Below are 26,368 nucleotides of genomic sequence, written 5' to 3'. Positions count from 1 at the left end.
AATGGTGATCGGTCAGGGAGCGTCTGTAAATGAAGGAGAAATGGTGATCGGTCAGGGAGCGTCTGTAAATGAAGGAGAAATGGTGATCGGTCAGGGAGCGTCTGTAAATGAAGGAGAAATAGTGACCAGTCAGGGAGCGTCTGTAAATGAAGGAGAAATGGTGATCGGTCAGGGAGCGTCTGTAAATGAAGGAGAAATAGTGATCAGTCAGGGAGCATCCGTTGATAAAGGACAAATGGTGATCGGTTCGGGAGCTGCTCCAACCGCCTTCCAATAAATTCCATCATTCCATTTGCTTTCCTGATTGCTCGCTGTACCTGCAAGTTAACTTTCTGTGTTTCTTGTACGAGGACACCCAAATCCCTCTGAACACCAACATTTAATAGTTTCTCACCATTTAAAAAGTATTCTGTTTTTCTATTCTTCCTACCAAAGTGAATAACCTCACATTTCCCCACATGATACTCTATCTGCCACCTTCTCGCCCACTCACTTAACCTGTCCATATCCCTTTGCAGACTCTTTGTGTCCCCCTCACAACTTACTTTCCCACTTAGCTTTGTATTGTCAGCAAACTTGGATACATTACATTCGGTCCCATCATCTAAGTCATTGATATATATTGTAAACAGCTGAGGCCCAAGCACTGATCCTTGCGGCACCCACTGGTTACACTTCTAGGTCATTAATATATCTCAAAAAAGAGTCATGGTCCGAATACCAACCCCTGTGGAACATCACTGTATACTTCCTTCCAGTCTGTAAAACAACGGTTCATCACTGATCTCCACGTTCTGTCTCTCAGCCAATTTTGTATCCATGCTGCCATGGGCTTCAATTTTACCAACAGGTCCATTTGGTGGTACTTTACCAAACGCCTTTTAAATGTCCATGTACACAACATCGAGTCACTACCCTCATCAACCCTCTCGTTATTTCATTGAAGAACTCAATCAAATTAGTCAGACATGATTTTACTTTTATCAAATCTATATTGGCTCTCATTTATTAACCCACGTTCTTCCAAGTGAGAATTAATTTTGTCCCAGATTCGGGTCTCTCGAAGTTTCCCACCACCGACGTTAGGCTGACTGGCCTGTAATTGCCGGGTTTATCCCTCTCCCACATTTATGAACGGGGTGTGACACTTGCAATCCTCCAGTCCTCAGACACCACTCCCATATCCAAGGAGGATTGGAAGATTGTGGTCAGAGCCTCTGCTATCGACACCCTTACTTCCCTCAGTAATCGAGGAGGCATCCCATCTGGACCGAAAGACTTTTTACTTTGAGCACTGCCAATCTTTTAAGTACCTCCTCTTTATCGATTTTTATCGTCTCCAATATCAGAACTACCTCCTCCTTCACTGCTAAAATGGCAGAATCCTCTTCTCTTGTGAAGACGGATGTAAAGTAATCATTTAGTGCCTCAGCCATGCCCTCTGCCTCCACAAGAAGATCTCCTTTTTTGTCCCGAATCGACCCCGCCCTTCCTCTGACTCCCCTTTTACCATTTGTATGTTTATAAAAGACTTTTGGATTCCCTTTTATGTTTACCACCAATATATTCTCATACTCCCTCTTTGCACCTCTTATTCCCTTTTTTAGATCTCTGTACTTTCTTTGTTCAGCCTGGTTCACGACTGTATTATGAACCTTACATTCCTCATAAGCCTCCTTTTTCTGTTTCATTTTAATCTCTATCTCTTTCGTCATACAGGGAGCTCTAGCTTTGGATGCCCTTCCTTTCTCTCCCGTAGACATCTGTCTACTCTGCACCCAAACCAACTCCTCCTTGAAGGCCTCCAATCATTCAATTATTGTTCTGCCTGCCAATTTTTTATTCCAATCCACACGGACAAGATCCCTTTTTAACTCACTGGAATTTGCCCTCCTCCAGTTAAGAATTTTCACATTTGACTGTTCCTTGTCCTTTTCCGTAACTATTCTAAACCTCATGAGATTATGATCACTGCTGCCCCACTGAAAGATGCTCCACCTGCCCCACTTCATTCTCCACACCGAGCCCACTGCTGTACTCACACTTTCTCACACTCACTCTCTCACAATCACTCACACTCTCTCACACTTTCTCTCACACTCACTCTCTCACACTCTCACACACTCTCACATTCCTCTCTCACCCTTTCACTCACGGTTTAGGGCCACTGAAAGATGATGCGATGGGTTTGGATTTCAGCACAGGGAGGAGGGAGAGTGTGTGGGACGGGGATTTACAGCTTTGAGGAATGAGAGAGGAAATAATGTTCCATAGAAAGTCGAGTTATCTGATCTGAATTTCTATCCTGCACTTACATTGATAACTTTTATAAACTCCTTTAACAGGGGAGGATTTGCAGAGGGAAACTCAAATCAAAGATCACGTCAAGATCTGACAGAGTCACTCGATTCATCAGGACCTGAATATCATCGGCCTTTGAATGTGGAAGGAGAAATGTTTGTCTGTTCTATCCGTGGGAGAAGATTTCAAACATCAGTGTGAGTGGAAAAGCACCGAGACACACACACCCGAGTGAGAGTGTTCCAGTGCACTGACTGTGGAAAGAGCTTTAACCAGTTACACAGCCAGAAAAAACACCGCACCGTCCACAGTGGGGAGAAACCGTACACGTGTTCTGTGTGTGGACGAGGCTTCAACTGATCGTCCAACCTGGAGAGACACAAGGACACCCGGACCACGGAGAAACCGTGGAAATGTGGGGACTGTGGGAAGGGATTCAATTACCCTTCAGAGCTGGAAACTCATCGACACAATCACACTGGGGAGAGGCCGTTCACCTGCTCCGTGTGTGGGAAGGGATTCACTCAGTCATCCAACCTGCTGTCACACCAGCGAGTTCACACTGATGAGAGACCTTTTAAATGTTCTGACTGTAAGAAGAGGTTTAAAAGCAAAATTGAACTGCTGATACACCAAAGCACTCACACTGGGGAGAGACCGTTCTCCTGCTCCGTGTGTGGGAAGGGATTCACTCAGTCATCCAACCTGCTGTCACACCAGCGAGTTCACACTGATGAGAGACCTTTTAAATGTTCTGACTGTGAGAAGAGGTTTAAAAGCAAATTTAATCTGCTGACACACCAACGCACTCACCAGCGAGTTCACACTAGGGAGAGGCCGTTCTCCTGCTCTGTGTGAAAGAAGAGATTCACTCGGTCATCCCTCCTTCTGTCACACCAGCGAGTTCACACTAAAGAGAGACCTTTAAATGTTCTGACTGTGAGAAAAGATTTAAAATCAGAAATGATCTGCTGAGACATCGACGCACTCACACTGGGGAGAGACTGTTCACCTGCTCCGTGTGTGGGAAGGGATTCACTCAGTCATCACACGTGCTGAGACTCCAGCGAGTTCACATATGACTGCAGGGGTTGGATTCTGCTGTTAATCCCATCCAGGACTGAACCATGTTCATTCTCACAGTTGGGGTTTGTTTCTCCTGATGTTAATAACCCCTATAACTGGGCTGGAGTTTAATATTCTGGATATCTGTTAAATAAATCAGCTTTGTTTTAAACCCTTGTTGTAGATTTTGGTCTTTCCCACCTGAGTGTTTAGCATCACCTGACTGGAGCTCAGAAAGGACAATCTGGGGGGAGGATCGTCCGGTGGGAACAGAACTTCAGCCTGGACGCAGTCCTTCAGGGCCACACTGAGAGGGGCAAACGGCACTTTGGTCTTTCTCGTCTCTCTTCACTGACAGCAAAGTCACCGTGCGGCGTCCAGTTTAAAAATGACTGTGGTAATTATTCTATGAAGATTTAACCTGTTTGTGTGACAGTCCTGAGTCTACCATTTAAGGCAGGCGTTGACTCATTTAAAATAAACCCATTTAAAATAAATGATTTAAAGTCTGAATTAAAATAGCAGAGGGAGGAGTTCACAGGAGCCTGTTAACTGCTGGTACAATTATACAACAGTCATTCGATCTCCAGATAAAGAAGGACCTGCAGTGTGTTCCAGAATTCCCGGTTTTATTGATGTGTGTGTGTTAGACACCAGGATCACTAAAAATACACGATCTGGACCATCCACAGGGTGGGAGCGATCCCGACAGTTACTCTGGGATCACTCCCACTGCGGAACTCCACCACTGACCCTGCTGAAGGTTGTAGGCTCAGGGAGTGGGGCCTCCAGGAGTGGATTGTAAGATAGCTGACAAAGATATGCTGAGGTACCAGAGGAATCCTTACGAAGGAACCGTCTGGGGTTTTACCTCTCAGTGTGGGTCCAGCGGTGAATGATTCCTGACTCCCCGAACTGTCTTACATTTAACCCAGATCGGATCAGGATGAATTCAGTTTGCAGGAGAATTGGGTCAAATATCACCCACAATCGAGGGAGACAAAAGCAGCCATTGGAGAAGCTCAGAGATCTTTGGAAAAGAAGATGGTACACAATTCTGAGAATAATAGCAAATGTCTCTCCAGCTACGTCAGGAGTCAGAAGACCATTAAAGATGCTTTAGGGCCACTGAAAGACAGTTCAGGACAGATTCCCGGGCGATGGCAGAGCTGTTGAATGACTATTTCTCATCAGTCTACACTCCTGTGGATGATGTTCAGATTCCAGCTGTGGGATGTGCTGTCAACAATAACATCATAAATATTAAAATAGAATGGGATGTCACTTTGGATAAAATATGAACTCTCAAAATGCATTGTGCTCCAGGTCCAGATGATATCCACCCCTGGGTGTTTAAAGAGATGGGACGGGTGCTCTGTGAGCCCCTTGCCTGTATCTTCAACAGCTCAATAGAGTCAGGGATTGTCCCCTGAGATAGGAAGGGAGCTCATGTAGTTCCCATTTTCATTAAAGGGGACAAATCAGAGCCGGGGAATGACAGGCCCGTCAGTGTGACCTCGATCAGAGGGAAGATGCTTGAAGGGATCCTAAGAGATGCTGTTTATGATCACGGGGAAAGAGAGGGAGCCATTGGAGATACTCAACACGGCTTCTGGGAAAGAAAATGGTGTCTTACAAACTTGCTTGAGTTTTTTAAAGAAGTTGCTGGGTTAGTGGATGAGGGTAATCCGGTTCACATTGTCTCTCTCAGGGATGTCAAACTCATTTCCTATGGTGAACCTGACCCGATATCCTGGCACTTGGCCTGGGCCACATTCAGCAAAAGTTATTAAACTAGAAATAGATGAAGATGAACTGTATTGGTATTTACTTACATTTAGATTTTATTTACAGCGACTGCTGCTCCCGATACCTGGCACCTCTGAGCTTGAACTATTGCACCAACATTTAGAGTAAATGACTGGGCTGAGGCCTGTCTTGGATAAAAACATGAGGACCACTTGTCATTACAGAACTGTGTGCCCCAAACACTAACCGTGGAAGTGAATTCCACAGACTGCCTACTCCCTATGTAAAGAAGTTTCTCTTGACGACTGCTCTAAAACAGAGAGTGGGGTTAATTGTAGCGACTCACACTGTATAAGGTGGAAAGTGGGGCTCCACAAGGATTGGTTCTGGGACCACTGTTCACAATTCACATCAACGAATTGGACTCGGGAATCGGAAGTACAATTTCAAAATTTACAGATGACACCAGATTGGCGGGGTGGGGTGGAGTTTGGATAATATTGATGAAGATTGCGACCAAATACAAAATACATCAATAAACTTGCAAAATGGGTGTATAATTGGCCGATGAATTTTAATGCAGATGACAGTGAAGTGGAGCATTTTGGTAGCAAGAATTTGGAAATTGTGCCCTGTGTCCCCAAGTCCAAGTCATTAATGTATATCAAGGAAAGCAGTGGTCCCAGCACCGACCCCTGGGGAACACCACTGTACACCTCCCTCCATTCCGAAAAACAACCGTTCACCACTACACTCTGTTTCCTGTTATTTAGCCAATTCTGTATCCATGCTGCGACTGCTCCTTTTATTCCATGGGCTTCAATCTTGATGACAAACCCATTATGCGGCACTTTATCTGACGCCTTTTCGAAGTCCAGACACACCACATTAACTGCATTGCCCTCATCTACTCTCTGTTACCTCATCAAAAAACTGTATCAATTTAATTAAACACGATTTGCCTTTAACAAATCCGTGCTGGCTTTCCCTAATCCTTGTCCAATTGACTGCTAATTCTGTCCCGGATTATCGTTGCTAGAACTTTCTCCACTACCGAGGTTAAACTGACTGGTCAGTAGTTGCTGGATTTTTTCTTTCACCCTTTCTTGAACAGGGGTGTAACATTTGCAATTCTCCAGTCCTCTGGCATCACCCCCATATCGAAGGATGTTTGGAGGTTTTTTGCCAGTATCTCTGCAATTTCCACCGTTACTTCCCTCAGCAACCGAGGATGCATCCCATCCGGACCAGATGACGGATCTACTTTAAGTACAGCCAGCCTTTCCAGTACCTCCTCTTTATGAATTTTTAGCCAATCCAGTATCTCTACAACATCTTCCTTTACTGACACTCTGGCAGCGTCTTCTTCCTTGGGAAAGACAGATGCAATGTATTTATTTAGTACCTCCGCCATGCCCACTGCCTCCCACTGCTACTAATTCGTTATAATCTGGGCCAGTGGTGCAATGGATAACGCATTAGGTTCGATTCCTACCTGGCTTGGATTTTTTAATGCAAAATTTGATGGCCTTCAATACCTTGCAAGCTGTCCGACTTGGTGGTGCTGCCTGGCTCCATACCTGGTAAGTGCCTTCTCAGTGCAGCAAGCAGTGCATCAGTGTCATAATCTGAAGGTCCTGAATTCAATCTTCAGAGAAGGCATCAAGGATTACGAAGCTTTTTTTCCATATCTCACCTCATCTTTCCATCTTTGCTGCATAGCAAAATCAAGAACTTTTGCTAACTGCAGCACATCAAAAGATTTGCTGCCCCTTGATCTCTCTGTACCCAAACACACAGTGAAGTTTAGGAAGTCCATGGGCAATGGACTCACTGACAACACTCTTGTTTCTGTATAATTGCACCAAGACAAACGGTGAGTGGAGAATATAATCAACGATCCCGCTACTTCTCACAGGCCAAGTGAGCGCTCCACCAGTTGAGCTAATTCCTCGTTTGCTGTTTGTAAATCGCCCCTCACAGTTCCTGCCTCACACTCGCCTTCAAGCTGCTCCACGACCAGCAGAGAAATCTTGCCTTGGGTTGCCGCTCCCTGAATATATTAAATACTTTGCTCCAATCGGCGGTATCGAGCATCAGCAAGTGAGGAACAGCAGAACGGGAAGCCACAGTCATCATGAGTGATGCTGAGAAGAGCCCGAGCCTTCGGAAGGAAGACGAGGTCACCGGAAAGCAACAGCCGCCCGAGCTCGAGGAGCAGTGAGAGCCCTGACTGACTGACTGATCGAAGACCATTTTGCCTGAAATTGAGGGCGATTTGAAGTGTTGCTGCTCAAAGGCACTCCCTGCTGGTGAGCAGAGGGAAATGCTCGAGTGAAACAGCCGTGCTCAGGCAGACAGAGAAAGCTTTCAGGTTTTGGAAAGGAAAAGAGGTGTCCTGTGCCTGAGTGACAACATGTTAATCTGTGAGCTGCCTGTGAAGTTCAGAGAGTGACCTTGAGGTAATTGCTGCTTATTCCAAAATCACACTCACTCCTTCGAGCCGGAATTGAACCAGCGACCTAAGGATGACTTTATTTTGTTTTATTCACTACAGTCCTCCGCTCTACCAGCTGAGCTATCGAAGGGAAGTGATAAACAGTGCTGTCTTTGGTGATTGTTCACCGTGCGCCTGTTGACACGTTCAGACTCGTGGAGTCCGGTGCTGATCGAAGACTTCTTTTGCCTGAAAGCGAGAGCTGAGTGTTTTGAAGTGTTGCTGCTCAAAAGCGCTCCCTGCTGGTGAGCAGAGGCAGAGCAGCCTTGTTTGGGCAGACACAGAAAGTTTTCAGGTTTGAGAAAGCAAAGAGGTGTCCTGTGCCTTCATGGCAACATGTTAATCTGTGAGGTGCCTGTAAAGTTAAGAGAGTGACCTTGAACTAATTGCTGCTTATTGCAAAATCACGCGTTCTCCTTCGAGCAGGAATTGAACAAATGACGGAAGGATGACTTTGTCTTATTTTCCACGACAGTCTTGTCGCTCGACCAGCTGAGGTATCGAAGGGAAGCGGCAAAAATGTTTCACTTTGGTGATTGTTCACCGTGCACCTTTGACACACCCGGACTCGTGGATTCCAGTGCTCATGACTGAGGCTGACTCGGTACCTGCTCATACCGCAGTGCTGTGGGAGTGGGAGCTGCTCCGTGTTCTCCACAGCCTGGGCCAGTGACACAATGAATAATGGGACTGATTATTGATCTGGAGATTGTGGGTTCAAGTTTACGGAGGGTGTAAAGTGGAAGGCCGGGCCTGGAGAGCATTGGAATAGTCGAGTCTGGAGGTAAACAAAGGCACGGATGAGGGTTTCAGCAGCAGAACATCATTCTGGAAGTTGGGATTTGTTTCTGCTGATGTTAATAACCGCTATAACTGGGCTGAAATTCAATATTCTGGATCGATGTCAAATAAATCAACTTTGTTTCAAACAGAATGGGTCAATTACTTGATGAATTCAAGATAAGAGACTAATTGATGTCCTCATTACCGATTATTTCGCCTTTTCTCCTTTCTCACTGTTGATTATTTCAGTTCTCATACCTTCAATTACTCTCATGGCCAAGTCCCAGCTCCCCGGTCCTTCCCGAGTGCCTCTCCCAGCCTTGGGATCCAGGGAAGGTATCAGTAATGTACCCGGGATCACTAAACACAAAACCCAGTCTGTGAATCACTTTCAGCTACTGGACTTATCGTGTGTCCCACAGCATCTCTCTCACCTTCGATGTGTGAATCGAGCATCAGGCCTGGGAATCTCGTCTTCAATTTAAATACACTCTGCAAATGTATTTAACAAAATACAAACAAGTGAACACATCACGGCCCAATAATCCAGCACTAAATTCAAAGGAGTAAGTCTGTTATCAAACTCCTTGAGTGGACAGAATAAAGAAAAATCCCAACTCTGAGATCCCCTCGAATCCTTTGCAAATTCCTCACAAATCTTGACAATAATCAACAAGTCTAATTGAATGTTGACCTTTATCTTGAGTGGGGTTGGAATACAGAAGTGATGCTTCAGTTGTAATGAACCTTGGTCAGACCCCACCTGGAGAACTGGGCACCGAACCGAGGGAGAGATAAATCGGCCTTAGAAAAGGTACAGTGCAGATTCACCAGAATGATGCCGGGGTTAAAAGGGTTAAATTATGAGGACGGGTGGCATAAACTTGGTTTTTATTCCCATGAGTTTAGAACATTGAGATGTGACCTCATCGAGGTGTTTAAAATAATAAAGGGATTCAATAAGGTAGATTCAGAGAAATGATTTCTTCTGGAGGGGAATCCAGAACAAGAGGGCATAAGAAATCGGAGCAGGAGTGGGCCATACGGCCCCTCGAGCCTGCTCTGCCATTCAGTAAGAACATGGCTGATCTTCTACCTTAACTCCACTTTCCTGCCCGATTCCTTGATTCACTTGGTGTCCAAAAATCTCTCGATCTCATTCTTGAATATACTCAATGACTGAGCATCCACAGCCCTCTGGGGTAGAGAATTCCAAAGATTGACAACCCTCTGAGTGAAGAAATATTTCCTAATTTCAGTCCTAAATGGCCGAACTCTTATCCTGAGACTATGCCCCCTGGTTCTCGACTCTCCAGCAAGGGGAAACAGCCTCTACCCTATCAAGCCCTCGAAGAATTTTTGATGTTTCAATGAGATCACCTCTCATTCTTGTAAACTTCAGACAATATAGGGCCATTCGGCCCAATCTCTCCACATGCAACAAACCTCTCATCCCAGGAATCAATCTAGTGAACCTTCATTGCACCCCCTCTAATCAAGTATATCCTTCCTCAGGTAAGGAGACCAAAACTGTACATAATCCTCCAGGTGTGGCCTCACCAAAGCCTGATATAATTGCAGCAAGACTTCCTTACTCTTATTCTCCAAACCCCTTGCAATAAAGGCCAACGTACTATTTGCTTTCCTAATTGCTTGCTGGATCTGCATGTTAACTTTATGTGATCCGTGTACAAGGACATCCAAATCCCTCTGAACACCAATAATTCTTAATCTCTCATCTTTGAAATAATATTCTGCTTTTCTATTCTTCCTACCAAAGTGAATAATTTCACATTTCCCCACATTATACTCCATCTGCCACCTTCTTGATAACATTAAAATTAGAGCTGGGTCATTTATGCGCAAAATAAGGTAGCAATTTTTGACACAAAGTGTTGTGGAGATTACAAACTCACTTCCCTGGAAGGCTGTGGATGCTGGGGCTCGACTGAAATTTTCATCATTGAGATTGAAAGGTTTTTGTTGTGTGAGCGTTGCAAGGGATTTTTAAAAAATTCGTTCATGGGATGTGGGCGTCGCTGGCGAGGCCAGCATTTATTGCCCATCCCTAATTGCCCTCGAGAAGCTGGCGGTGAGCCGCCTTCTTAAACTGGTGCAGTCCGTGTGGTGAAGGTTCTCCCACAGTGCTGTTAGGAAGGGAGTTCCAGGATTTTGACCCAGCGACGATGAAGGAACGGCGATATATTTCCAAGTCGGGATGGTGTGTGAATTGGAGAGGTGGTGTTGTTCCCATATGCCTGCTGATCTTGATCTTCTAGATGGTAGAGATCACGAGTTTGGGATATGTGTCGAAGAAATCTTGGCGAGTTGCTGTAGTGCATCCTGTGGATAGTACACACTGCAGCCACTGTGCACCGGTGGTGAAGGGAGTGAATGTTTAGGGTGGTGGATGGGGTGCCAATCAAACGGGCTGCTTTGTCCTGGATGGTGTCGAGCTTCTTGAGTGTTGTAGGAGCTGCACTCATCCAGGCAAGTGGAGAGTATTCCATCACACTCCTGACTTGTGCCTTGTTGATGTTGAAAGGCTTTGGGGAGTCAGGAGGTGAGTTACTTGCCGCAGAATACCCAGCCTCTGACCTGCGATTGAAGCCACAGTATTTATATGGCTGGTCCAGTTCAGTTTCTGGTCAATGAGGACCACCAGGATGTTGATGGTGGGGGATTTGGCGATGGTAATGCCTTTGAATGTCAAGGGGAGGTGGTTAGACTCTCTCTTGTTGGAGATGGTCATTGCCCGGCACTTGTCTGGCCCGAATGTTACTTGCCACTTATCAGTCCAAGGCTGGATGTTGTCCAGGTCTTGCTGCATGCGGGCACGGACTGCATCATTATCTGAGGGGTTGCGAATGGAACTGAACACTGAACAATCATCAGCGAACATCCCCATTTCTGACCTTATGATGGAGGGAAGGTCATTGATGAAGCAGCTGAAGATGATATGGAGCAAAGGTGAGTAAATGGAGTTGTGGTACAGATTAGTCCTGATCTAATTGAATGGTGGAGCAGGATTGTGGGGCTAAATGACTATTTCCAATTCCTGAACCCAGTCACTGACACCAATCTCCTCCACTTTGATAAAAAAAACACCAGTCACTGACACCAATCTCCTCCTGTCTGAAAAAACCAACCCCACAGTCACTGACATCAATTTCCTCCTGTCTGATAAAAAACAATCCCACCGTCACTGATACCAATCTCATTCTGCCTGATATAAACCAACCCCATTCTCACTGACACCAATCGCACTGAATGGTGGAACAGGATCGAGGGGCTGAATGGCCTACTCCTGTTCCTAATGTTGCGATGTCACACGGAAGTTGCTAACATTCCTCTTCACTGTTCTTAATGCTCCCTATCTTGGTGTTGTCAGGAAATGTTGATTTTATGCCCTTGTACCCAATCCCAGGTCATTGCTCTGTATTGAGAAGAGCAATGGTCCCAACACTGCCCCTGGGGGACACCACTGTTCACATCCCCACAGTCTGAAAAACATCCATGAACCACGACTCTGCCCATTATCAAACTTCCCATCCACACTGACCCACTCCCTGTAATACTGTGAGCTTTAATCTGATCAACAAGCCTCCTGCCCGGCATCTTATCAAACACTTTTTAACAATCCATCTTCGCAACATCCATTGCATTTTATCACCACACTGTGTTATTTCCTCCAATAATCCCTGCTGTCTGTCCTGAATTAATCCATTTTATCCCTACACTGTGTTATTTCCTCCAATATTCCCTGCTGTCTGTCCTGAATTAATCCATTTTATCCCTACACTGTGTTATTTCCTCCAATAATCCCTGCTGTCTGTCCTGAATTAATCCATTTTATCCCTACACTGTGTTATTTCCTCCAATAATCTCTGCTGTCTGTCCTGAATTAATCCATTTCATCCCTACACTGTGTTATTTCCTCCAATATTCCCTGCTGTCTGTCCTGAATTAATCCATTTTATCCCTACACTGTGTTATTTCCTCCAATAATCCCTGCTGTCTGTCCTGAATTAATCCATTTTATCCCTACACTGTGTTATTTCCTCCAATAATCCCTGCTGTCTGTCCTGAATTAATCCATTTTATCCCTACACTGTGTTATTTCCTCCAATATTCCCTGCTGTCTGTCCTGAATTAATCCATTTTATCCCTACACTGTGTTATTTCCTCCAATAATCCCTGCTGTCTGTCCTGAATTAATCCATTTTATCCCTACACTGTGTTATTTCCTCCAATATTCCCTGCTGTCTGTCCTGAATTAATCCATTTTATCCCTACACTGTGTTATTTCCTCCAATATTCCCTGCTGTCTGTCCTGAATTAATCCATTTTATCCCTACACTGTGTTATTTCCTCCAATAATCCCTGCTGTCTGTCCTGAATTAATCCATTTTATCCCTACACTGTGTTATTTCCTCCAATATTCCCTGCTGTCTGTCCTGAATTAATACATTTTATCCCTACACTGTGTTATTTCCTCCAATAATCCCTGCTGTCTGTCCTGAATTAATCCATTTTATCCCTACACTGTGTTATTTCCTCCAATATTCCCTGCTGTCTGTCCTGAATTAATCCATTTTATCCCTACACTGTGTTATTTCCTCCAATATTCCCTGCTGTCTGTCCTGAATTAATCCATTTTATCCCTACACTGTGTTATTTCCTCCAATAATCCCTGCTGTCTGTCCTGAATTAATCCATTTTATCCCTACACTGTGTTATTTCCTCCAATAATCCCTGCTGTCTGTCCTGATTTAATCCATTTTATCCCTACACTGTGTTCTTTCCTCCAATATTCCCTGCTGTCTGTCCTGAATTGATCCATTTTATCCCTACACTGTGTTATTTCCTCCAATAATCCCTGCTGTCTGTCCTGAATTAATCCATTTTATCCCTACACTGTGTTATTTCCTACAATATTCCCTGCTGTCTGTCCTGAATTAATCCATTTTATCCCTACACTGTGTTATTTCCTCCAATAATCCCTGCTGTCTGTCCTGAATTAATCCATTTTATCCCTACACTGTGTTATATCCTCCAATAATCCCTGCTGTCTGTCCTGAATTAATCCATTTTATCCCTACACTGTGTTATTTCCTCCAATATTCCCTGCTGTCTGTCCTGAATTAATCCATTTATCCCTACACTGTGTTATTTCCTCCAATAATCCCTGCTGTCTGTCCTGAATTAATCCATTTTATCCCGACACTGTGTTATTTCCTCCAATATTCCCTGCTGTCTGTCCTGAATTAATCCATTTTATCCCTACACTGTGTTATTTCCTCCAATATTCCCTGCTGTCTGTCCTGAATTAATCCATTTTATCCCTACACTGTGTTATTTCCTCCAATAATCCCTGCTGTCTGTCCTGAATTAATCCATTTTATCCCTACACTGTGTTATTTCCTCCAAAATTCCCTGCTGTCTGTCCTGAATTAATCCATTTTATCCCTACACTGTGTAATTTCCTCCAATATTCCCTGCTGTCTGTCCTGAATTAATCCATTTTATCCCTACACTGTGTTATTTCCTCCAATAATCCCTGCTGTCTGTCCTGAATTAATCCATTTTATCCCTACACTGTGTTATTTCCTCCAATATTCCCTGCTGTCTGTCCTGAATTAATCCATTTTATCCCTACACTGTGTTATTTCCTCCAATATTCCCTGCTGTCTGTCCTGAATTGATCCATTTTATCCCTACACTGTGTTATTTCCTCCAATAATCCCTGCTGTCTGTCCTGAATTGATCCATTTTATCCCTACACTGTGTTATTTCCTCCAATAATCCCTGCTGTCTGTCCTGAATTAATCCATTTTATCCGTACACTGTGTTATTTCGTCCAATAATCCCTGCTGTCTGTCCTGAATTAATCCATTTTATCCCTACACTGTGTTATTCCCTCCAATAATCCCTGCTGTCTGTCCTGAATTAATCCATTTTATCCGTACACTGTGTTATTTCGTCCAATAATCCCTGCTGTCTGTCCTGAATTAATCCATTTTATCCCTACACTGTGTTATTCCCTCCAATAATCCCTGCTGTCTGTCCTGAATTAATCCATTTTATCCCTACACTGTGTTATTCCCTCCAATAATCCCTGCTGTCTGTCCTGAATTAATCCATTTTATCCCCACACTGTGTTATTTCCTCCAATAATCCCTGCTGTCTGTCCTGAATTAATCCATTTTATCCCCACACTGTGTTATTTCCTCCAATAATCCCTGCTGTCTGTCCTGAATTAATCCATTTTATCCCCACACCGTGTTATCTCCTCCAATAATCCCTGCTGTCTGTCCTGAATTAATCCATTTTATCCCTACACTGTGTTATTTCCTCCAATAATCCCTGCTGTCTGTCCTGAATTAATCCATTTTATCCCTACACTGTGTTATTTCCTCCAATATTCCCTGCTGTATGTCCTGAATTAATCCATTTTATCCCTACACTGTGTTATTTCCTCCAATATTCCCTGCTGTCTGTCCTGAATTAATCCATTTTATCCCTACACTGTGTTATTTCCTCCAATAATCCCTGCTGTCTGTCCTGAATTAATCCATTTTATCCCTACACTGTGTTATTTCCTACAATATTCCCTGCTGTCTGTCCTGAATTAATCCATTTTATCCCTACACTGTGTTATTTCCTCCAATAATCCCTGCTGTCCGTCCTGAATTAATCCATTTTATCCGTACACTGTGTTATTTCTTCCAATAATCCCTGCTGTCTGTCCTGAATTAATCCATTTTATCCCTACACTGTGTTATTCCCTCCAATAATCCCTGCTGTCTGTCCTGAATTAATCCATTTTATCCCTACACTGTGTTATTTCCACCAATAATCCCTGCTGTCTGTCCTGAATTAATCCATTTTATCCCTACACTGTGTTATTTCCTCCAATAATCCCTGCTGTCTGTCCTGAATTAATCCATTTTATCCCTACACTGTGTTATTCCCTCCAATAATCCCTGCTGTCTGTCCTGAATTAATCCATTTTATCCCTACACTGTGTTATTTCCTCCAATAATCCCTGCTGTCTGTCCTGAATTAATCCATTTTATCCCCACACTGTGTTATTTCCTCCAATAATCCCTGCTGTCTGTCCTGAATTAATCAATTTTATCCCTACACTGTGTTATTTCCTCCAATAATCCCTGCTGTCTGTCCTGAATTAATCCATTTTATCCCTACACTGTGTTATTTCCTCCAATAATCCCTGCTGTCTGTCCTGAATTAATCCATTTTATCCCTACACTGTGTTATTTCCTCCAATATTCCCTGCTGTCTGTCCTGAATTAATCCATTTTATCCCTACACTGTGTTATTTCCTCCAATAATCCCTGCTGTCTGTCCTGAATTAATCCATTTTATCCCTACACTGTGTTATTTCCTCCAATATTCCCTGCTGTCTGTCCTGAATTAATCCATTTTATCCCTACACTGTGTTATTTCCTCCAATATTCCCTGCTGTCTGTCCTGAATTAATCCATTTTATCCCTACACTGTGTTATTTCCTCCAATATTCCCTGCTGTCTGTCCTGAATTAATCCATTTTATCCCTGCACTGTGTTATTTCCTCCAATATTCCCTGCTGTCTGTCCTGAATTAATCCATTTTATCCCTACACTGTGTTATTTCCTCCAATAATCCCTGCTGTCTGTCCTGAATTAATCCATTTTATCCCTACACTGTGTTATTTCCTCCAATATTCCCTGCTGTCTGTCCGGAATTAATACATTTTATCCCTACACTGTGTTATTTCCTCCAATATTCCCTGCTGTCTGTCCTGAATTAATCCATTTTATCCCTACACTGTGTTATTTCCTCCAATAATCCCTGCTGTCTGTCCTGAATTAATCCATTTTATCCCATACTGTGTTATTTCCTCCAATATTCCCTGCTGTCTGTCCTGAATTAATCAATTTTATCCCTACACTGTGTTATTTCCTCCAATAATCCCTGCTGTCTGTCCTGAATTAATCCATTTTATCCCTACACTATGTTATTTCCTCCAATATTCCCTGCTGTCTGTCCTGAATTAATCCATTTTATCCCTACACTGTGTTATTTCCTCCAATAATCCCTGCTGTCTGTCCTGAATTAATCCATTTTATCCCTACACTGTGTTATTTCCTCCAATATTCCCCACTGTCTGTCCTGAATTAATCCATTTTATCCCTACACTGTGTTATTTCCTCCAATATTCCCTGCTGTCTGTCCTGAATTGATCCATTTTATCCCTACACTGTTTTATTTCCTCCAATAATCCCTGCTGTCTGTCCTGAATTAATCCATTTTATCCCTACACTGTGTTATTTCCTCCAATATTCCCTGCTGTCTGTCCTGAATTAATCCATTTGATCCCTACACTGTGTTATTTCCTCCAATAATCCCTGCTGTCTGTCCTGAATTAATCCATTTTATCCCTACACTGTGTTATTTCCTCCAATAATCCCTGCTGTCTGTCCTGAATTAATCCATTTTATCCCTACACTGTGTTATTTCCTCCAATAATCCCTGCTGTCTGTCCTGAATTAATCCATTTTATCCCTACACTGTGTTATTTCCTCCAATATTCCCTGCTGTCTGTCCTGAATTAATCCGTTTTATCCCTACACTCTGTTATTTCCTCCAATATTCCCTGCTGTCTGTCCTGAATTAATCCATTTTATCCCTACACTGTGTTATTTACTCCAATATTCCCTGCTGTCTGTCCTGAATTAATCCATTTTATCCCGACACTGTGTTATTTCCTCCAATATTCCCTGCTGTCTGTCCTGAATTAATCCATTTTATCCCTACACTGTGTTATTTCCTCCAATAATCCCTGCTGTCTTTCCTGAATTAATCCATTTTATCCCTACACTGTGTTATTCCCTCCAATATTTCCTGCTGTCTGTCCTGAATTAATCCATTTTATCCCTACACTGTGTTATTTCCTCCAATAATCCCTGCTGTCTGTCCTGAATTAATCCATTTTATCCATACACTGTGTTATTTCCTCCAATAATCCCTGCTGTCTGTCCTGAATTAATCCATTTTATCCCTACACTGTGTTATTCCCTCCAATAATCCCTGCTGTCTGTCCTGAATTAATCCATTTTATCCATACACTGTGTTATTTCCTCCAATAATCCCTGCTGTCTGTCCTGAATTAATCCATTTTATCCCTACACTGTGTTATTCCCTCCAATAATCCCTGCTGTCTGTCCTGAATTAATCCATTTGATCCCTACACTGTGTTATTCCCTCCAATATTCCCTGCTGTCTGTCCTGAATTAATCCATTTTATCCCTCCACTGTGTTATTCCCTCCAATATTCCCTGCTGTCTGTCCTGAATTAATCCATTTTATCCCTACACTGTGTTATTTCCTCCAATATTCCCTGCTGTCTGTCCTGAATTAATCCATTTTATCCCTACACTGTGTTATTTCCTCCAACAATCCCTGCTGTCTGTCCTGAATTAATCCATTTTATCCCTACACTGTGTTATTTCCTCCAACAATTCCTGCTGTCTGTCCTGAATTAATCCATTTTATCCCTACACTGTGTTATTTCCTCCAACAATCCCTGCTGTCTGTCCTGAATTAATCCATTTTATCCCTACACTGTGTTATTTCCTCCAATAATCCCTGCTGTCTGTCCTGAATTAATCCATTTTATCCCTACACTGTGTTATTCCCTCCAATATTCCCTGCTGTCTGTCCTGAATTAATCCATTTTATCCCTACACTGTGTTATTTCCTCCAACAATCCCTGCTGTCTGTCCTGAATTAATCCATTTTATCCCTACACTGTGTTATTTCCTCCAACAATCCCTGCTGTCTGTCCTGAATTAATCCATTTTATCCCTACACTGTGTTATTTCCTCCAATAATCCCTGCTGTCTGTCCTGAATTAATCCATTTTATCCCTACACTGTGTTATTTCCTCCAATAATCCCTGCTGTCTGTCCTGAATTAATCCATTTTATCACCACACTGTGTTATTCCCTCCAATATTCCCTGCTGTCTGTCCTGAATTAATCCATTTTATCCCTACACTGTGTTATTTCCTCCAATAATCCCTGCTGTCTGTCCTGAATTCATCCATTTTATCCCTACACTGTGTTATTTCCTCCAATAATCCCTGCTGTCTGTCCTGAATTAATCCATTTTATCCCTACACTGTGTTATTTCCTCCAATATTCCCTGCTGTCTGTCCTGAATTAATCCATTTTATCCCTACACTGTGTTATTTCCTCCAATAATCCCTGCTGTCTTTCCTGAATTAATCCATTTTATCCCTACACTGTGTTATTTCCTCCAATATTCCCTGCTGTCTGTCCTGAATTAATCCATTTTATCCCTACACTGTGTTATTTCCTCCAATAATCCCTGCTGTCTGTCCTGAATTAATCCATTTTATCCATACACTGTGTTATTTCCTCCAATAATCCCTGCTGTCTGTCCTGAATTAATCCATTTTATCCCTACACTGTGTTATTCCCTCCAATAATCCCTGCTGTCTGTCCTGAATTAATCCATTTTATCCCTACACTGTGTTATTTCCTCCAATAATCCCTGCTGTCTGTCCTGAATTAATCCATTTTATCCCTACACTGTGTTATTCCCTCCAATAATCCCTGCTGTCTGTCCTGAATTAATCCATTTTATCCCTACACTGTGTTATTCCCTCCAATATTCCCTGCTGTCTGTCCTGAATTAATCCATTTTATCCCTCCACTGTGTTATTCCCTCCAATATTCCCTGCTGTCTGTCCTGAATTAATCCATTTTATCCCTACACTGTGTTATTCCGTCCAATATTCCCTGCTGTCTGTCCTGAATTAATCCATTTTATCCCTACACTGTGTTATTTCCTCCAACAATCCCTGCTGTCTGTCCTGAATTAATCCATTTTATCCCTACACTGTGTTATTTCCTCCAATATTCCCTGCTGTCTGTCCTGAATTAATCCATTTTATCCCCACACTGTGTTATTCCCTCCAATAATCCCTGCTGTCTGTCCTGAATTAATCCATTTTATCCCCACACTGTGTTATTCCCTCCAATAATCCCTGCTGTCTGTCCTGAATTAATCCATTTTATCCCTACACTGTGTTATTTCCTCCAATAATCCCTGCTGTCTGTCCTGAATTAATCCATTTTATCCCTACACTGTGTTATTTCCTCCAATAATCCCTGCTGTCTGTCCTGAATTAATCCATTTTATCCCTACACTGTGTTATTTCCTCCAACAATCGCTGCTGTCTGTCCTGAATTAATCCATTTTATCCCTACACTGTGTTATTTCCTCCAATAATCCCTGCTGTCTGTCCTGAATTAATCCATTTTATCCCTACACTGTGTTATTTCCTCCAACAATCCCTGCTGTCTGTCCTGAATTAATCCATTTTATCCCTACACTGTGTTATTTCCTCCAATATTCCCTGCTGTCTGTCCTGAATTAATCCATTTTATCCCTACACTGTGTTATTTCCTCCAACAATCCCTGCTGTCTGTCCTGAATTAATCCATTTTATCCCTACACTGTGTTATTTCCTCCAACAATCCCTGCTGTCTGTCCTGAATTAATCCATTTTATCCCGACACTGTGTTATTTCCTCCAATAATCCCTGCTGTCTGTCCTGAATTAATCCATTTTATCCCTGCACTGTGTTATTTCCTCCAATAATCCCTGCTGTCTGTCCTGAATTAATCCATTTTATCACCACACCGTGTTATTCCCTCCAATAATCCCTGCTGTCTGTCCTGAATTAATCCATTTTATCCCTACACTGTGTTATTCCCTCCAATAATCCCTGCTGTCTGTCCTGAATTAATCCATTTTATCCCTACACTGTGTTATTTCCTCCAATATTCCCTGCTGTCTGTCCTGAATTAATCCATTTTATCCCTACACTGTGTTATTTCCTCCAATAATCCCTGCTGTCTGTCCTGAATTAATCCATTTTATCCCTACACTGTGTTATTCCCTCCAATAATCCCTGCTGTCTGTCCTGAATTAATCCATTTTATCCCTACACTGTGTTATTCCCTCCAATAATCCCTGCTGTCTGTCCTGAATTAATCCATTTTATCCCTACACTGTGTTATTCCCTCCAATATTCCGTCCTCTTTGTCCTTTATTAAAGTCCAGTTTTTTCCCTCGAGTTTGACATCAATCAGGTTTAAAATTGATGCAGAGTTTCAGCCAATGAGGGAGATCCGGGCTCAGCCCCGCCCACTCGGTGCCGCAAGTCCCGCCCCTCTCCCACTCCGATTGGTTGGAGGACCAACCGCCCTCTCGGTCCTCCAGCCCCTCTCCGCTCTTCCTATTGGTCCGGAGCTCCCGTCAATCACCCGGGCAGTGTGAGCTGAGCATGCGCGGCCGGTGGTGAGTGAGGCCGAGATCGTGTCGGCAACAGGTGAGAGATGGGCGGGGGGAGCGGGTTAATAAACCCCGGGGGAGGGGGCGGGGGCTTCACAAACCCCGAGTGCGGCCCCGGGCCCGAATATCAAACAGTGAACATTCTCCTCTCTCTCTCTGCACTCCGGGGGCTCCGGTTTAGATCAGACCCGAAACTCAACACACGGCCCGCGGCCTCCGGGCATGCGCAGTGTCAGCGTCAAACCTCGTGACTCATCGAATCAGGGAGCGTCTGTAAATGAAGGAGAAATGGTGATCGGTCAGGGAGTGTCTGTCAATGAAGGAGAAATGGTGATCGGTCAGGGAGCGTCTGTAAATGAATTAGAAATGTTGTTCGGTCAGGGAGCGTCTGTAAATGAAGGAGAAATGGTGATCTCTGTATCTTCAGTCATCCAGGGAGCTCGAGCTTTGGATGCTGTTCCTTTCCTCCTCGTGGGAATCTGTCCACTCTGTACCCAAACCAACTCCTCCTTGAAGGCCTCCCACTGTTCAATTACTGTTCTGCCTGCCAATTTTTGATTCCAATCCACACGGAGAAGATCCCTTTTTAACTCATGAAATTCGCCCTCATCCAGTTCAGAATTTTCACATTTGACTGTCCCCTGTCCTTTTCCATAACTGTTCTGAACCGAATGAGATTATGATCACTGCTGCCCCAATGAAACATGCTCCACCTGCCCCACTTCATTCTCCACACCGAGCCCACTGCTGTACTCACATTCACTCTCTCACACTGTCTCTCTCACTGTCTCTCTCTCACACTGTCTCTCTCTCACACTCTCTCTCTCTCACACTCTCTCTCTCTCACACTCTCTCTCTCTCACACTCTCTCTCTCACACTCTCTCTCTCTCACACTCTCTCTCTCTCACACTCTCTCTCTCTCACACTCTCTCTCTCACACTCACTCTCTCACACTCACTCTCTCACCCTTTCAATCACGGTTTAGGGCCACTGAAAGATGATGCGATGGGTTTGGATTTCAGCACAGGGAGGAGGGAGAGTGTGTGGGACAGGGGATTTTCAGCTTTGAGTAATGAGAGAGGAAATAATGTTCCATAGAAAGTAGAGTTATCTGATCTGAATTTCTATCCTGTACTTACAGTGATAACTTTTTTCAACTCCTTTTACAGGGGAGGATTTACAGAGGGAAACTCAAACCAAAGATCACGTCAAGATCTGACAGAGTCACTCGATTCATCAGGACCTGAATATCATCGGCCTTTGAATGTGGAAGGAGAAATGTTTGTCTGTTCTATCCGTGGGAGAAGATTTCAAACATCAGTGTGAGTGGAAAAGCACCGAGACACACACACCCGAGTGAGAGTGTTCCAGTGCACTGACTGTGGAAAGAGCTTTAACCAGTTACACAGCCTGAAAAAACATCACACCATTCACAGCGGGGAGAAACCGTACACGTGTTCTGTGTGTGGACGAGGCTTCAACTGATCGTCCAACCTGGAGAGACACAAGGACACCCAGACCATGGAGAAACAGTGGAAATGTGGGGACTGTGGGAAGGGATTCAATTACCCTTCAGAGCTGGATACTCATCGACGCCGTCACACTGGGGAGAGGCCGTTCACCTGCTCCATGTGTGGGAAGGGATTCACTCAGTCATCCGGCCTCCTGACACACCAGCGAGTTCACACTGATGAGAGACCTTTTAAATGTTCTGACTGTGAGAAGAGGTTTAAATGCAAAAGGAATCTGCTGGAACACCAACGCACTCACACTGGGGAGAGGCCGTTCACCTGCTCCGTGTGTGGGAAGGGATTCACTCAGTCATCCAACCTGCTGACACACCAGCGAGTTCACACTGATGAGAGACCTTTTAAATGTTCTGACTGTGAGAAGAGCTTTAAAAGCAAAATTGAACTGCTGAAACACCAACGCACTCACACTGGGGAGAGGCCGTTCACCTGCTCCGTGTGTGGGAAGGGATTCACTCGGTCATCACACTTTCTGTCACACCAGCGAGTTCACACTGGAAAGAGGCCGTTCACTTGCTCAGTGTGTGGGAAGGGATTCGGTCATTCATCCACCTTGCTGACACACCAGCGAGTTCACAATGGGGAGAGGCCGTTCTCCTGCTCCATGTGTGGGAAGGGATTCACTCAGTCATCCAACCTGCTGACACACCAGCGAGTTCACACTGATGAGAGACCTTTTAAATGTTCTGACTGTGAGAAGAGCTTTAAAAGCAAAATTGAACTGCTGAAACACCAACGCACTCACACTGGGGAGAGGCCGTTCACCTGCTCCGTGTGTGGGAAGGGATTCACTCAGTCATCACACTTTCGGTCACACCAGCGAGTTCACACTGGGGAGAGGCCGTTCACCTGCTCCGTGTGTGGGAAGGGATTCGCTCATTCATCGAACCTGCTGAAACACCAGCGAGTTCACACTGGGGAGAGGCCGTTCACCTGCTCCGTGTGTGGGAAAGGATTCGCTCATTCATCGGCCCTGCTGACACACCAGCGACTTCACACTGATGAGAGACCTTTTAAATGTTCTGACTGTGAGAAGAGGTATAAAAGCAAATTTAATCTGCTGACACACCAACGCACCCACACTGGGGAGGGGCCTTTCACCTGCTCAGTGTGTGGGAAGGGATTCACTTGGTCATCCACCCTGCTGAAACACCAGCGAGTTCACACTGAGAGACCTTCAAATGTTCTGACTGTGGGAAGAGATTTAAAATCAGAAACGAACTGCTGAGACATCGACGCACTCACACTGGGGAGAGACTTTTCACCTGCTCCGTGTGTGGGAAGAGATTCACTCGATCATCCCACCTTCTGAAACATTAACTTGTTCACACTATTGAGTGACCTTTTCATGCAGTGACTGTGAGAAGAGCTTAAAAGCAGAAATGAACTGCTGACACATCAACGCATGCCCATTGGTTGAGAGACTGTTCACCTGCTCCGTGTGTGGGAAGGGATTCACTCAGTCATCACACGTGCTGAGACACCAGCGAGTTCACGAAATGAGCAGGTCCAACGAGCCGGTCTGTAACACAGGCCAATGACTCAGTGCAGCTCGTTACCCAGTCACTGGGCTCCGTTATAGCCTCTCCTGTCAGTAACACACAAAGAGAAATTGTAAATCTGAAACAGAAAGAGATAATGTATAACACTTCATATCAACCACCAGTTTTTCCCTCTTTCCGGCTTTTAAAACAATCTGTTTCACAGTTTGTCAAACCCGAAACAGCCTCTGGGATTTGCTGATTGAGAATTTCAGTGGAAATTGGGACCGTCACTAAGTATCGGAACAAATATCCCCGCTGAGGTTTCGGGATTGTTACTGGTTTATTTATATCAGTGAGTGACCGATTTTAAACTAGGTGAGGGTCTAAACCTAAGGTAAGAGCCTGGGATGGACAAGAGATTCTTCAATGTATCAAGTTAAATTACACTGATTCCACCAACACTGGACATCACATCCCTCAAACATTGTTACCTGTTACTGTATAAAACTGGTGAGGGTGGAAATGAGAAATAACTGAGAAAAACTTCATTGTATCAAAGTTAATTCTGATCATTATTATTATACAAACATTCTACAGCCTATCCCTTAAAAAGGACCCAATATCAAACCAGTCCCCAGTCCTTGGGCCTGTGCCTATGTTGTGATTTGCACCCGCTTCTGACTGACTTGGTATCAGACGCACTCCCGTCAACAGTAAACGGATGGAGCCGGATCCATAAGAGAAAAATGAGGACCGACCTCCGCGGTTCTCCCAGAGTGCGGGAGGCGGAGTAACAGCAGCAGACAGAGAGATCTCTCTAAACCAGCCGCTGCCGCCGGAGAGAAGCGAGTCCCGTTCCGAGCCGTGTCTGTCAGGCGCCCGCTGACCCTCTCTTCACTGAAGGGGACCGATTCAGCACCAACTCACACACCCACCATTGGATCATTGAATCACCTTCAACACCTGAATTACATCACCACTTAATCCTCGAAACACGAGGAAATACAAACCTTGTCCACGCAACTTGCCCTCGTAATGTAACCATTTTAGCCCCGGTATCATTCTGGTCTTTCTGCGCTGCACCTCCTGCAAGGCCAATATATCCTTCCTGAGGTCTGGTGCCCAGGACTGAATGCCGTACTCTAAATGTGGCCTCAACAGAGTTTATAGAATTGTCACATAAATTCCACCCTTTTGATTTCCAGTTCCCTTGAGATAAAGGCCGACATTCCATTAGCCATTTTAATTATTTTTTGCACCTGTCTGCCAACTCTTCCTGATTTCCCGAAGTATCTCTGCTCACCCCCAGTTCCTGGCTTCTCACCATTTTGAAAATACTCTGATTTATCTTGCTTCGGGCCAAAGTGGATGGCCTCACATTTCCCCAGATTGAAACTTTGAACAGTCTGGGGCTCTTTTGTATAGAAAAGAGAAGGCTGAGGGTGACCTGATACAGGACTTTAAGATTATGCAAGGGTTTGATAGGTCAGATGTAGATAAGGTGTTTGTACTTTTGGGAGTGGGGATGTGAGAACTTAGGGCCATGAATATAAAAGTCATCAATAAATCCAATCTGGCATTCAAGAGAAACATATTTATCCAGAGAGGCGTTAGAATGTGCAGCTCGCTCCCACAAGGAGTAGTTAAGGCGAATCGCATGGATGCATTTACGGTGAAGCGAGATAAACACATGGAGGAGAAAGGAATATTCAGGTTTGCTCATCGGGTTAGATGAAGAGGGATTGGAGGAGGCTCGTCTGCAGCATAAACACCGGTATAGTCTCGTTGGGTCGAATTGCCTGTTTCTGTGATGTACATTCGATGTAATTCTATGTAAGCTCCATCTGACACAGTTTTACCAACTCACTGAATCTATCAATTTCCTTTTATAACTTTATGCTCCCATCTACACTACTCACTGCGCCAAACTTGGTGTCGTCGACAAACCTGGATATACCGCTCTCTATTCCTTTATCTGCCTCATTTATGCAGATCCCTGGGGGACACCACTAATCAAATCCTGTCAATTTGAGTACATACCCATTAACCCTACTCTCTGTCCCCAACTCCAAACCAACTCCCTCCCCATGTCAATCGGTTGCTTTGAATTCCACATGTTCTCATTTCTGTTAACAGTCTCTGATGTTAAACCTTATCGAATCCCTCTGGAAGTCAATATACACATAACACCCATAGACACTCCATTATTTACCACATTAGTTACATCTTCAAAAAGGTCAACTCGTTTTGTTAGACTTGACTTACACTTTACAAATCCATGCTGGCTCTCTCTGATCAATTCATGTTTATCCAAGTGCTCAGTCATTCTTTCCCTAATAACAGATACTGGTAACTTCCCCACAACAGACGTCAGACTAATAGGTCTATAATTTCCTGCTTTATCTCTCCTACCCTTCGTATAAAACGGAATGACATTGGCAATTTTTTCAATCCATGGAACAATTCCTGAATCAAGAGAGTTTTGAACGATCATGACTAAAGCATGTACAATTTCCTCACCTATTCCCCTTAGTCCCCTGGGATGGTAAACATCAGGCCCTGGAGATTT

At 44.0% G+C, this 26,368-nt stretch overlaps 1 protein-coding gene and 1 non-coding gene across 2 annotated transcripts in view; both read right to left on the bottom strand.

Annotated features, from left to right (window-relative positions):
- The window catches only part of LOC137310548 (zinc finger protein 271-like), a 342,914-nt gene that overhangs the window by 194,389 nt on the left and 122,157 nt on the right, over positions 1–26,368 (bottom strand). The window lies entirely within an intron of this gene.
- Positions 7,610–7,703, bottom strand: trnay-gua (transfer RNA tyrosine (anticodon GUA)). The gene is made up of 2 exons: positions 7,667–7,703; positions 7,610–7,645 (listed from the first exon to the last, which is right to left on the bottom strand). It is a non-coding gene; the product is annotated as a tRNA-Tyr (tRNA).

This window comes from Heptranchias perlo, unplaced genomic scaffold (assembly GCF_035084215.1).
Source record: "Heptranchias perlo isolate sHepPer1 unplaced genomic scaffold, sHepPer1.hap1 HAP1_SCAFFOLD_263, whole genome shotgun sequence".
Lineage (NCBI taxonomy): Eukaryota > Metazoa > Chordata > Chondrichthyes > Hexanchiformes > Hexanchidae > Heptranchias > Heptranchias perlo.
The sequence above is the reverse complement of the archived record's forward strand: the minus strand, read 5'-3'. Positions and strand labels throughout refer to the sequence as shown.